The sequence below is a fragment of the Macrobrachium rosenbergii genome, chromosome 47 (genome assembly GCF_040412425.1).
Source record: "Macrobrachium rosenbergii isolate ZJJX-2024 chromosome 47, ASM4041242v1, whole genome shotgun sequence".
In the NCBI taxonomy this organism is placed as follows: Eukaryota; Metazoa; Arthropoda; class Malacostraca; order Decapoda; family Palaemonidae; genus Macrobrachium; species Macrobrachium rosenbergii.
Window position 1 is genome coordinate 29993124 of NC_089787.1, and position 12801 is coordinate 30005924.

The following is a 12801-nucleotide window of genomic DNA, read 5'->3' on the forward strand; positions in this document are numbered from 1 at the left end:
TGGAAATTGCACTAAGAAACAGCTGTTGGAGAGGGTGGAAAGTCAGATGGAAGAATGAATATGAACGGGGGTATAGTGAAATGAGTGACAGAGGTTGCAGCTAAGGTTCGAAGGACGCTGCAAAGGCAACTTAAGTAATGCCTACAGTGCACTACACCTGGTGCACTGGCGGCACTATCTCCCCTACGGGGTAAATGCATGGAAACGTAAAAGCAATTTTCCATGAATGGATAAATAAAAGAAAATGGGAAGGGAGGTTCGGGGTTGCCTAAACTCGAAGCAATAGATCATCCTCTAAGTCTAAGAAGGCGACAATAATAAAGAACAAGAGAAAAAATGTAAGAATTTCAGATCCAGTTTCCTACTCAGTATTAAAAAATTTTCTGTTCAACATTTAAAACTCTAAAAAAAAAAATTTGGTTTCCTAAAAAATATTAATAAGCTGGCCTAAAGGCTGATTCCCGGATATCCATACTTCGCATGTATTGGAACTTTGCCTATAACATCACTGTGCATGTTTTCACGTACCTATTTATGTCACTTCACCCCGTGTGCTCCCATGACACATAAAACACTGAGCTCGGCCTGGCTGGGATAGGATAAAGCAGAAGACTTCCAGCAGAATGTACTCGGGGACACCGATTCCAAAGTGGAGGAAGAAACGCCAAAATGTGAGGCTAAAATTGTGGGGAAGTCTTCTGGTTAACCTGAATAACTAATGTAAGAGATTGTCTGGCATCACAGTCTTTCTATTCTGCGGAAACTATATTATCTGACATCACAGCCTTTCTATTCTACGGAAACTATATTATCTGACATCACAGTTTTTCTATTCTACGGAAACTATATTATCTGACATCACAGTCTTTCTTTCTATTCTGACATCACAGTTTTTCTAAAACTATATTATCTGACATCACAGTCTTCCTATTCTTATCTGACATCACAGCTGTAAGTGTTTAAAATGCCATACAGTCATCTAATGTTCCTTTATTTTTAATAAAGATAAACATTTGCAAAAAAAAAAAAAATTGACTGTGGGAGTTTATGCAGCATGCTGGTCAAAGCATGGGTAAAAGAAGACATTAAATAACCAAAGAAAATTTTGCCTTTCAGGGTAGACATGGAATATAAAGTAGAGGCCGAATGCCAAGCGCTAGGACCTATGAGGTCATTCAGCGCTGAAAGGGAAATTGAGAGTGAAAACGTTCGATAGGTGCAACAGGAGGAAAACCTCGCAGTTGCGCTGTAAAACAACTGTTAGGAGAGAGTGAAAAGTAAGATGGAAGAAGGAGAATATGAACAGGGGTACAGTAAAATGAATGAAAGGGGTTGCAGCTAGGGGCCGAAGGGACGCTACACAGTTCCTCAGAAGAGATACGAAAGTTACAACTCTTCCACAGTCATAATATACTTCAGAATAATAACTTACGATTTGCATGTCCATTGTTAACGTCAAGCAGATTGGTTCAAAAAATAATTCCTGTGAAGAAGGCTTGTCTATGCCTAAATATTAATGGATTCGTTCGACAAAGGATTGGTTCATTAGCGTAAAACAACTTGGTTCACATGAGAAGGAAATTATTGCTTATTTGTTAAAATAAATAAACAATAGCTTGTAGATTATATACATAATTTACACAAACACACACACACACATATATATATGTGCGTGTGTGTGTGTGCCTGTGTATGTATAAATGTTTCTAATGTAAAAAAAAGTTTTATCTCAACCATTGCAAGTCTCTCTCTCTCTCTCTCTCTCTCTCTCTCTCTCTCTCTCTCTCTCTCTCTCTCTCTATATATATATATATATATATATATATATATATATATATATATATATATATATATATGTATGTGTAAATATATATATATATGTATATATATATATGTATTATATACAATAATATATATATATATATATATATATATACATATATATATTATAACATATAATACATATATATATAAATACATACATACATATATACACAGGTCACTGCACCTAAAGAGCGTACGAGATGAAAGGACAAGCCTGACGAACAGTCCAGAAACTTACTATTTTTAATTTATTTCAGGAATCATCCCATTTTGAAGGCTAAAAAAGGGGACACTGAAAAAGCATATGAAAGAACTCGGTTGAAAAATTCTTTGAAAGTTGAAAAAAAAAATTATTTTTTTTGAGTCCAAAGTTAGAATTTTAAAAAGACAGATTTTATATCTTCTAGTTAACTGGTATACGTTTTTGACAAATTTTTAAAAAATCTCTCGGCTGAGTTGTTTCACAATATATATATATATATATATATATATATATATATATATATATATATATATATATATATATATATATATATATATATATATATATATATATATATTATATATATATATATATATATTATATATATATATATATGTATTATATATATATATATATATATATATATATATATATATATGTATATATATATATTATATATATATATATATATTTATATATATATATATATATATATATATATATATATATATATATATATATATATATATATATATATATATATATATATATATATATATATATATATAATATATATATATATATATATATATATATATATATATATTATATATATAAAATAGTATATGTAAATAAATACACATCTATATACATACATGCATACACACATACATACAAAAACCTATATAATATATATATACATTTATACACAGAATCACACACTATACCAGGAAACTAAAAAGTTCCCTAATCACTGTCAGTTAATGACCCGTCATAACACCTACAGTACGCCAGGGATATAATGAGACTGTTTTTGTTTCAGCACAGTTCGCAAACACCGATAAAAGCGAATATTCCCGTAATTGGTAAATCAAAACTAATTAGCGACCGTGATTCTATATACCTGGAGGGGGATCTAATTTTGGGACCAAGAATACTCTTTGCCATTATTACCGGCAAATGACTGTTGTCTTATCCATACTTAGTTCTCGAGGGCATTTCATAGTCTCATACGTGTATTATATGCTCAGTTTTAAAGATGGGCGTAATCTTAGGTGATATATATGTATATGTATTATATATATATATATATATATATATATATATATATATATATATATATATATATATATATATATATATATATATGTATATATAATTCCTCATTGGGCGGGTGGGTTCCGTTCTCTGCTAGCACTCTGCTGGCCGCGAGTTCGAATTTATTTCTGGTGATAGAAATTCATTTCTCGCTATAATGTGGTTCGGATTCCACAATAAGCTGTAGGTCCCGTTGCTAGGTAACCAATTGGTTCTTAGCCACGTAAAATAAATCTAATCCTTCGGGCCAGCCCTAGGAGAGCTGTTAAACACCTCAGTGGTCAGGTTAAACTAAGGTATACTTATATATGTATATATAAATATATATATATATATATATATATATATATATATATATATATATATATATATGTATATGAGTATATCCTCTGGACCTTAATCACAATGTTTACGATATGTATACCAAATTCCGCATATATATATATATATATATATATATATATATATATATATATATATATATATATATATATATATATATATATATATAATATATATATATATATATATATATATATATATATATATATATATGTATGTGTGTGTGTGTGTGTGTGTGTGTGTGTCTGTGTGCGCGCGTGCGTCACTTTCACCAAGTCTAAGTGTTACAACGGCCAAAAGCAAATGAAACTTAAATGACAAAAAAAAAGTTGAAAATGGCAATATGAACGCCTTGTGTAGTGTGGATGATGCAAGACCTACTGGAAGAGCAAGAAATGTGGAGATAAGTAGATGTGGTGAAAAAAGGTTAACGCAAGTAAAGTGACGGATAAGTATTTTGACATGGTTTGGTCATGTAGAAAGAATGGAGGAAAATAGGTTGCTGAAAAGTGTATAACGTAGAAGGATCAAGAGGAAATAAGGGATTAAATAATTAAGAGATTATTATTGTCATCTAAGACGAATGATTTATGCTGCATCATGAAAAACCTGGTTTTAGGAAAATTAACAAAAGAGCAGCAAAATAAATTAACACGGAACTTCCGAAGCTTTGCAATTATCCTACGGAAAACGCACAAATAATAGTTTCATCTAACGCAAACGATTTTCACTGCATCATGAAAACTCAGATTTAGGAAAAGCAAGCAAAACGGCGAGAGAATAATTGGGAACTTCGAAGGAGAATAAAGAATTGAGAATCTCAGCAGTTATCCTTACACAAAAAGCATCAAAATATTTCATAAATTTTTTAAGCACAAGACCAAAACATGTCACGAAAAAGACCCGAAAACAGAACAAGAACTGATCACATTTACCCTGATTTTACAGAAAAAACAACAACAGAAAAAATAACAACAACACAAGCCGAGAAAGTTAAAACAACAAGCAAAATCTTCAAGCAGCATCCGTCAACAACTGCTCAACGCGTGAGAAATTAAGTCGGCACTGGCGCAGCTTCCGGCTGGGATCAAAACATTCCATTTTTAGGCTGTTTGCCTTTGTGCTCGGTATCGTAAACGGTGCATTGTCTTGATCCATGTCTGTCCTGTCTTTTCCCTTTCTTTCGAATTTTCTTTCCAGAGGTCCTTTATTCCTCACACCGTTGGACTGTGGAACAGCCTTCCAGAGGATTTCGTGCGATTGGAACTTCAAAAGTTCAAGCGAAAGTGCAATGCATTGCTACCCTAATACTATTCTCCTTGCATTTCAATGCATTTTTATCTATTTGTTAATTTATTATTTTTTTTTAATAAGTGAGTGGGATCTCTTCTTTCTGTATTTCCATTTATCTCCTCTTACTTCTTCCTAATGAACACCATACTCTTTGGAAGCTTGAATTTCAAGTCAATGGCCCCTTTGGTGGGCTTGTTTCATATGAATAGTTTCAACTTCTGAATAGTAATAATAATTATTTGTTTTACTTACCAAAAAAAAAAAGTTTATTTTTGTTCGATTTCTGTTTTGTCTGTTATTTGGATTACGAAAAAATAGTTACATTTGGAATTTTATGAAAATTCTACTAAAAAATTGGGCCCCGAGACTGACAATTTGGGAATGATTGGAGTGTAACTTTCGAGGAGAAGGAACCTTTTGGGAGGGGCGTGGGCGTCGGGTGGGGGAGAGGGTGAGGGTGGAGTGGACTGCTAAGCCTTGTTATCTCTGCCAGACTTGACTAAACCAAAACACTACACATCATGACCGTTGATTTTAGTGACCAAAAATAACTAATATTTGCAATTTTAATGGCCATAATGCCTCTTGACTTCTCGATTCCTTTGTACTTGTTTGAGATAATAATAGTGACCAGACGTCATAATTTAATGTATTTTTACAGACAATACGACATTTTAAACTCTCGATTCCCTGACACTATTTTGGGATACGCGTGCCAATACAAGCCTTTATTCAAGTGGGAATTAAGCAAAGAACGTTTCGCCTTCAAAAGCATCCTTTGACGGGAATGCCAAGAGAAAAAAAGTGAAAATGTTTTTTCTACAACCACTACAGCGAAAATAGATCTATCTTTCGGTGGTCTCGGTATCATGAACCGCGGCCCATGAAACTTTAACCCAGTCCGGTGGTGGCCTGTCCTATATCGTTGCCAGAAGCACGATTATGGCTAACTTTAACCTTAAATAAAATAACAACTATTGAGGCTAGAGGGCTGCAAATTGGTATGTTTGATGATTGGAGGGTGGATGATCAACATACCAATTTGCATCCCTCTAGCCTCAGTAGTTTTTTTAAGATCTGAGGGCGGACAGAAAAAAGTGCGGACAGAATAAAGTGCGGACGGACAGACAAAGCCGGCACAATAGTCTTCTTTTACAGAAAACTAAATCTCAACAAGACTAAATTCACAAACGGAAGCTGGCATCACCTTCCATGATAACAAGCACTGACGGAAATGGCTATTGGGAAAAAAAAGTTAAAAACAAAAAAATTGTAACTTTCGAGTAAAACATAACCAAATCCACACACGTCATCAAATTCAGCCCCGGAGCGACATACGAGAGAAGACACCCGAGAGAAAATTAATGACTAGCCCATCGTGCAACTCACCTAAGGGTCTTAGACAGGACGCAACAAGCGTGCAATGCAGCCTCCCTAGGGATCAGAAGCGAATGACTTTTGTGTATTTGAGAATCGTCATCGCCAAAAAAAAAAATTAATAATAAAAAAAGTATAATCTTGTTCCATACAAATATCTCTTTGGTCGACTTACAAACAATAATGCTATAGAGGAGGACAAAGAGTAAATGAAACGTGGAAATTACAGTATTCTGTTCTAGTTTTCTTCTTCGTAGTAAAGGGAAATTTTAATTCAGTGACTTACGTTAAATGCTTTACGTAACATACCACACCACGTGTGCTTATGTTGATGACGACAGGCATCCTTATTATCATATGGTTAAGGGTCTTTTTCTTTCTTTTCTTTTAAAGCAAGTCTATACTTTAAATAATAACAATAATCTTTCTTAAAGATGGCAGACAAAAGGAAACGCAGGTACACATTCACAAACATGCCCATAAATACAGATTTCAACGCTCTCATAAATCTGACATTAAATTGCTACCAGGATATGACCTGGGCAATGTATTTCCTCATTAAATTGAGTAGCAATTCTGTACCGTGTGCTTAGGATGTAAAGGATCTTAACATAAACACAAAACAAAGAAATAAGCTTCCACGTGCGCTAGTGGGACAGGCTCTCAGGTCTAGGGACTAAAAAATTCAGATCTAGGGCACTGGAGATATACCATGTCTTGTATTAAAGAGTCCGATGGGACGGGCAATTTAAATACCTAAACAGTCATGAATAAAAAGAGATACAACAGGAAGGATTTCAATGGTCGGTACTGGCAAAGAGCGAACAACAGCCTCGCCTCTTGAAAGAGAGAATGCTGTATGTACAGTAGATATTCTTAACTTCAGATATCTTACTGTAACTAAGACAGAACTAGTTGCAGACGGAGAATCGATAACGATGAATCGCCTCTGGAATTGGGTGCAGTTGTATGTTTCGGGGAGAAAATTTATGCGAAGGCCGACGGGACTGACATCGTAATGATTTTTCTTGCGAAAAACGCTAAAAAAAAAAAAAAAAAAATTAGAAAGGCTAAGAATGAAATGTATGCTTTGACCTCGAAGGAAGCAATAGCACCACCTTTAAAACAAAGAATGCTTATGACTCGAGGAAAAATATGTGAAGGCCGCAGGGACCGGCATTCAAATCCCCTCTTCTTCCCTAGCCCCGAGGGAAAGAGCTGAGACGCCTCTCAGTAAAAGATAACCCATAAGAGGCATAAATATAGAATAAATTTATCGATAAAGCTTACATGACATGTATCACTTCATGAGCAAAGTCTTCAATCTCAATAAAAAAAAAAAGAAAAACCGATACATTTTTTATATGCAGTCTTCGATCTAAATATTAAAAAAAAATCCGACACTCAATATATTTTATTAGGACACTTGTAAGAGCCCCATCTTCAGAGATTATCTTTCAAAATTTATGTAAGTCTTATCGTCAAATCATACAAGACGCAAGTCATCAGAAGCCAAGATTTCAAGGAGAGAAAGAGGTCTCTGACCTTAGAAAAACGTCTGGCTGTCGAGAATGTATAATATATATATATATATATATATATATATATATATATATATATATATATATATATATATATATATATATATATATACACAGTATATATATATACAGTATATAATAGACACACAAACAGAGGCTTGTCAATAAATCACACACAGAGGCTTGTCAATAAACCAGAGTTGAAATTCTCAAGTGCCTAAAAATGATTAATCACCTAATGTGCATTCAAGATAACAGAAAAATATAATACTAGGTCATCACGGAACCAGCCTTTCTGTAAACTTCATCACACGTGTAGTCTCAGGTTTCATCATCCACATCATCATCATCATCACCATCATCATCACCCAAATCATAATCTTCACCCAAACCATCATCTTCACCCAAATCATAATCATCACCCACATCATCATCACCCAAATCATCATCATCACCCACATCATCATCATCACCCACACCATCATCATCATCACCCACACCATCATCATCATCATCATCATCGCCCACAGCATAATCATCATTCACATCATCATCAGCATTATCTCCCACATCATAATCATCACTCATATCATCATCATCATCTCCCACAGCATAATCATCATTCACATTATCATCATCACCCACATCATCATCTCCCAAATCATAAGCATCATCATCACCCACACCATCATCAGCATCACCCACATCATCACCATCACCACCATCCACACCACCATCATCATCTCCCACATCATAAGCATCATCATCACCCACACCACCATCAGCATCTCCCACATTACAAGCACCATCATCATCCACACCACCATCAGCATCACCAACATCATAAGCATCAGCATCATCCACAAGCATCACCATCATCATTTCCCACATCATAAGCATCAGCATCACCCACACCATAAGCATCACCATAATCCACACCACCATCAGCATCACCCACATCATAAACATCAGCATCACCCACATCATCATCATCACACAGACCAAACCCCTGATCATAGCAGCCGTAAATGTGATCTCCATTCCTTTATCAGTATTTAAATTTACATCTCCGAATCATCACCGACGTCAGTCGAAAAGAAAACCTGTACAGACTGTTCTTTTTTTAAGATGGAATAAAAATATGGTTATCAAACACTGACACCTCAGCGTTATTTGCAGTCGCGCTGATAAAAAGCCGTTGACTTCAGTGTAATGGCTGCGAAAGGTCTAATAGTATGCATGCATCGGCTTGAGAATTTCCACTTAACACAGGAGATTTCTAAGTGATGTATGATAAAGAACTTTAGGTACTATAATATATATTATATATTATATAACATATAAAAATATATATATATAATTTATATACATATATTTTATATTATATATTATATATATATATATATATATATATATATATATATATATATATATATATATATATATATATATATATTGATATGAATTTCCACTTAACACAGGTGCTATAATATATATTGTATATATATTATATAATATATATATATATATATATATATATATATATATATATATATATATATATATATTTTATATTATATATTTATATATTATATAAATATATAAAATATATATACATGTATTATATAATATATATTTGTATATGTAAAATATATATACATATAAAAAACACATTATATATATATATACATATGCACAATTTATATACATATACAGTAGATTAGAAAGTACTCTATTTTACCGAACTGTTGTAAAGCCGCATCGCATTAACTAAAAGACAAGCGAATCCTTATGCATTGCCCTGCTCAGGTAAATGACGTTTGAAATCTCCGTTTAAAAATGTACAATGACACCACACATTCGATAACCATCAACGTGATATTTTTAGTTTGACTGCCATTTGTGAACTCATGAATACTGATTAACAGAAGGCTCTTTTGAATACGTTCATGTTCGTTTTGAATAATTTCCATGCATTCTCTTCATTGTAGAATGTAATTTTCTCTCTCTCTCTCTCTCTCTCTCTCTCTCTCTCTCTCTCTCTCTCTCTCTCTCTCTCTCTCTCTCTCTCTCTCTTATCTAGTTTGCAAATATTTTTGTTCCTCCCTGACCAACAGTTACGAAATATTCATTATCTGTGAATCATGTGAGCAAGATTCATTTCAACACGAAAGTGGAATATAAAAATATTATTTCCTTTTCTCTTTTTTATTGATCTCAAGGGATGTCAGATTTTTTCTTTCGTAAAAATAAAAAAAAAGGGGGGCCGACGGACAGGTAACCTATGTTCTTGTCTAAATCAAGCCCCAAAGAAATAAAAAATAAAAAAAGGAATAGAGGAGAAATGGTTATAACCCTGACAGGACAAAGACTCTGCTTCAAAGAATCGGAGTTACAGATATCAGGGAAAACAGAAGATAAGAACAAATTCCAAAACAAGTACCCTTTTCCATTCTGATGTACTTTTACTCTTTCGTTTTCAAATCCTGGAAATAATATTGCTTTAATCTCTGTCTTTAAAAAAAAAATATTGCATTTATTCGAGATTAATGTTTAGTTTTCTGTAAAATAAAACTGTTGAGATGGCTATTTGTTTGTCCGCCCTCAGATCTTACAAACTACTGAGGCTAGAGGGCTGCAAATTGGTATGTTGATCATCCACCCTCCAGTCATCAAACATACCAAATTGCAGCCCTCTAGCCTCAGTATTTTCTATTTTATTTAAGGTTAAAGTTAGCCATGATCGTGCGTCTGGCACCGCTATAGGTGCCAACAACACAGGCCATCACCGGGCCGTGGCTGAGCGTTTCATACAGCATTATACGCCATACAGAAAACTTCTGCGCAAATTTTACTTATTTTCTACCGCAATTTCATAATTAAGTTTTTAAGTTTTTTTTAAATTCTACCCAACTTTTATAACCTCCTTTAATAACAGTGTCACCTGTTACTCTCTCGTTCGACTTCCCAGTAACCGAGTGGGATTAACTTTTTTCTATTAACTTAATTTTTAATTTAGTTCTTTTGAGAACGTTCGGAATTCCGTTCATCCATACATCTTCTCTCCTCCTAAGCGGATTTCCAAAGTCCTGAAGGATTACCTCATATCTATTTGCCCTGAAATTGGGTAGGATTACTTGCTGTGTTACTGCTTCTACCAAATATCTACAGACACAAAGACACGTACACAGACACAGACACACACACACACACACACACACACACACACACACACACACATATATATATATATTATATATATATATATATATATATATATATATATATATATACATATATATATGTATATATATATATATATATATATATATATATATATATATATATATATATATATATATATATATATATATATATATATATATATATATAATCTTCGAATCATTCTTTTTCTCAGCCTGATGGAAAAAGAAGAAATACCGAAAAAATTACTCATAAAAAAATATCAAAGACTTTAGTGCTAATCTTATAGCTAACGTCCATCCTTGTAAAACAATCGTTACACAGAATCACTCTACATGGGTCCCTTTGGAGGAGCAACAGTAGGTCACAACGAGACCCGAGAGCCGCAGGACCGAGGAAACGAAAGCATCGGCCAACACCCGACATATGCGACCGCGTTGCAAGACGAAGGGGGCCAAATGGCGTTGTAATTACGACGACGAACATCTTGCAAACCGTCAGAAGTTCTGGTGATTATTCATCACGATTCGCCAGCCGTCAGTCAGAATAACTTATTAGGTTACGATAACAGCAGCTTGCCGGTGCTAGGGAGGATGATGGACAGTGCTACAGTACGTTGTGGAAGACTGGGTGTCATGTTTGTGTGTATGTATATATGTATTTCCAGCAATTTGTTAGGTTAAAATAAAAGCGTGCTGTAAAGTCGTCCAGCAAAATTTTAGGTTAAAATGAAAGCTTGTTGTAATATCGGATAGCGCAATGCGTCCGCATTTGATAGTGTAGGTGTATGTATTAATATTAAAGTAGTTTAACCAGACCACTGAGCTGACTTTCAGCTCTCATAGGGCTGGCCCGTAGGATTTGATTAAAATATACTAGGTCCAGGCCTGAGGTCAAGCGCTAGGACCCAATAGGTGTAGCTGTATGAGTTTTGATTCGTAGCATTATTAAGATCTGTGCGTCATCTACTATACCTATAAGTGTGCTACCTTATTCTGATTCTGCTTTGCTTGTAAATTTATATTATATATATACATTATATATATATATATACACATATATATTATATATATAATATACATATATATATGTATGTGTGTGTATGCTATAATAATTTATTAGGAAAATATGATTGACTGCTGTTAAAGAAGGAATAGTGCAATATACGCCGACCTTTAAAAATGTGTATATGAGGCTATCAGTCGAGAAACATGCCAAGCGCCATCCTCGTTCAAAGTGTATTTTAATTTATTATATTTTAAAAATGGCACTTGGCATGTTTCTCGACTGAAAAGCTCATATGTAGTGCATGTCAAATATGAATGCATGTCCGTGGTAAACCCGTACACATTCAATTTTTAAAACTGCAGTAGTATTCCGGACCCAATAACTGAACCTCTTCGCGTAAAATCCACAGCCACAAAGTGAAAACGAAACTTCCCGGACACGAACAAGAAAGGGGCTACAATAGAAAACATATAGACAAACAAACCAACCAACCTGCCTCACAGACAACTGTCATCAGGTGTCACGTCTGACGCGACGAGTGCAGTTGGCTGCAGTTCCGTCTGCTACGTCCAGGGTTCGCCTGTAGGAAACCAAAAGTATATTTACCATTGTTGCTTTCTGACTGCTCGCCAAGTATGGTACATAAATATACATGGAATTTAAATTAATATTTTTTATAGACTGCGGATGAAAAACTATATCATGAACAACTGTAATCGACTTGGTGCAAGATCTATCTTCTAACTATACATATATGAAATAGTTAATATCTAACATTCATTAGGATGTCATCAGAATAGTTAACGTCTAACATTCATTAGGATACCAACAGAACAGTTAACATCTAACATTCATTAGGACATCAACATAGCAATTAACATCTAACATTCATTAGGATATCAACAGAGCAGT

General features: G+C 34.0%; 1 long non-coding RNA gene across 1 annotated transcript in view; it reads right to left on the bottom strand.

Annotated features, from left to right (window-relative positions):
- LOC136830712 (uncharacterized) overlaps positions 1 to 12801 on the bottom strand; it is a 299809-nt gene that overhangs the window by 192359 nt on the left and 94649 nt on the right. Inside the window, exon 3 of the long non-coding RNA XR_010850724.1 lies at positions 12382 to 12469. This is a non-coding gene — a long non-coding RNA (uncharacterized lncRNA). The remainder of the gene's footprint in view (positions 1 to 12381; positions 12470 to 12801) is intronic.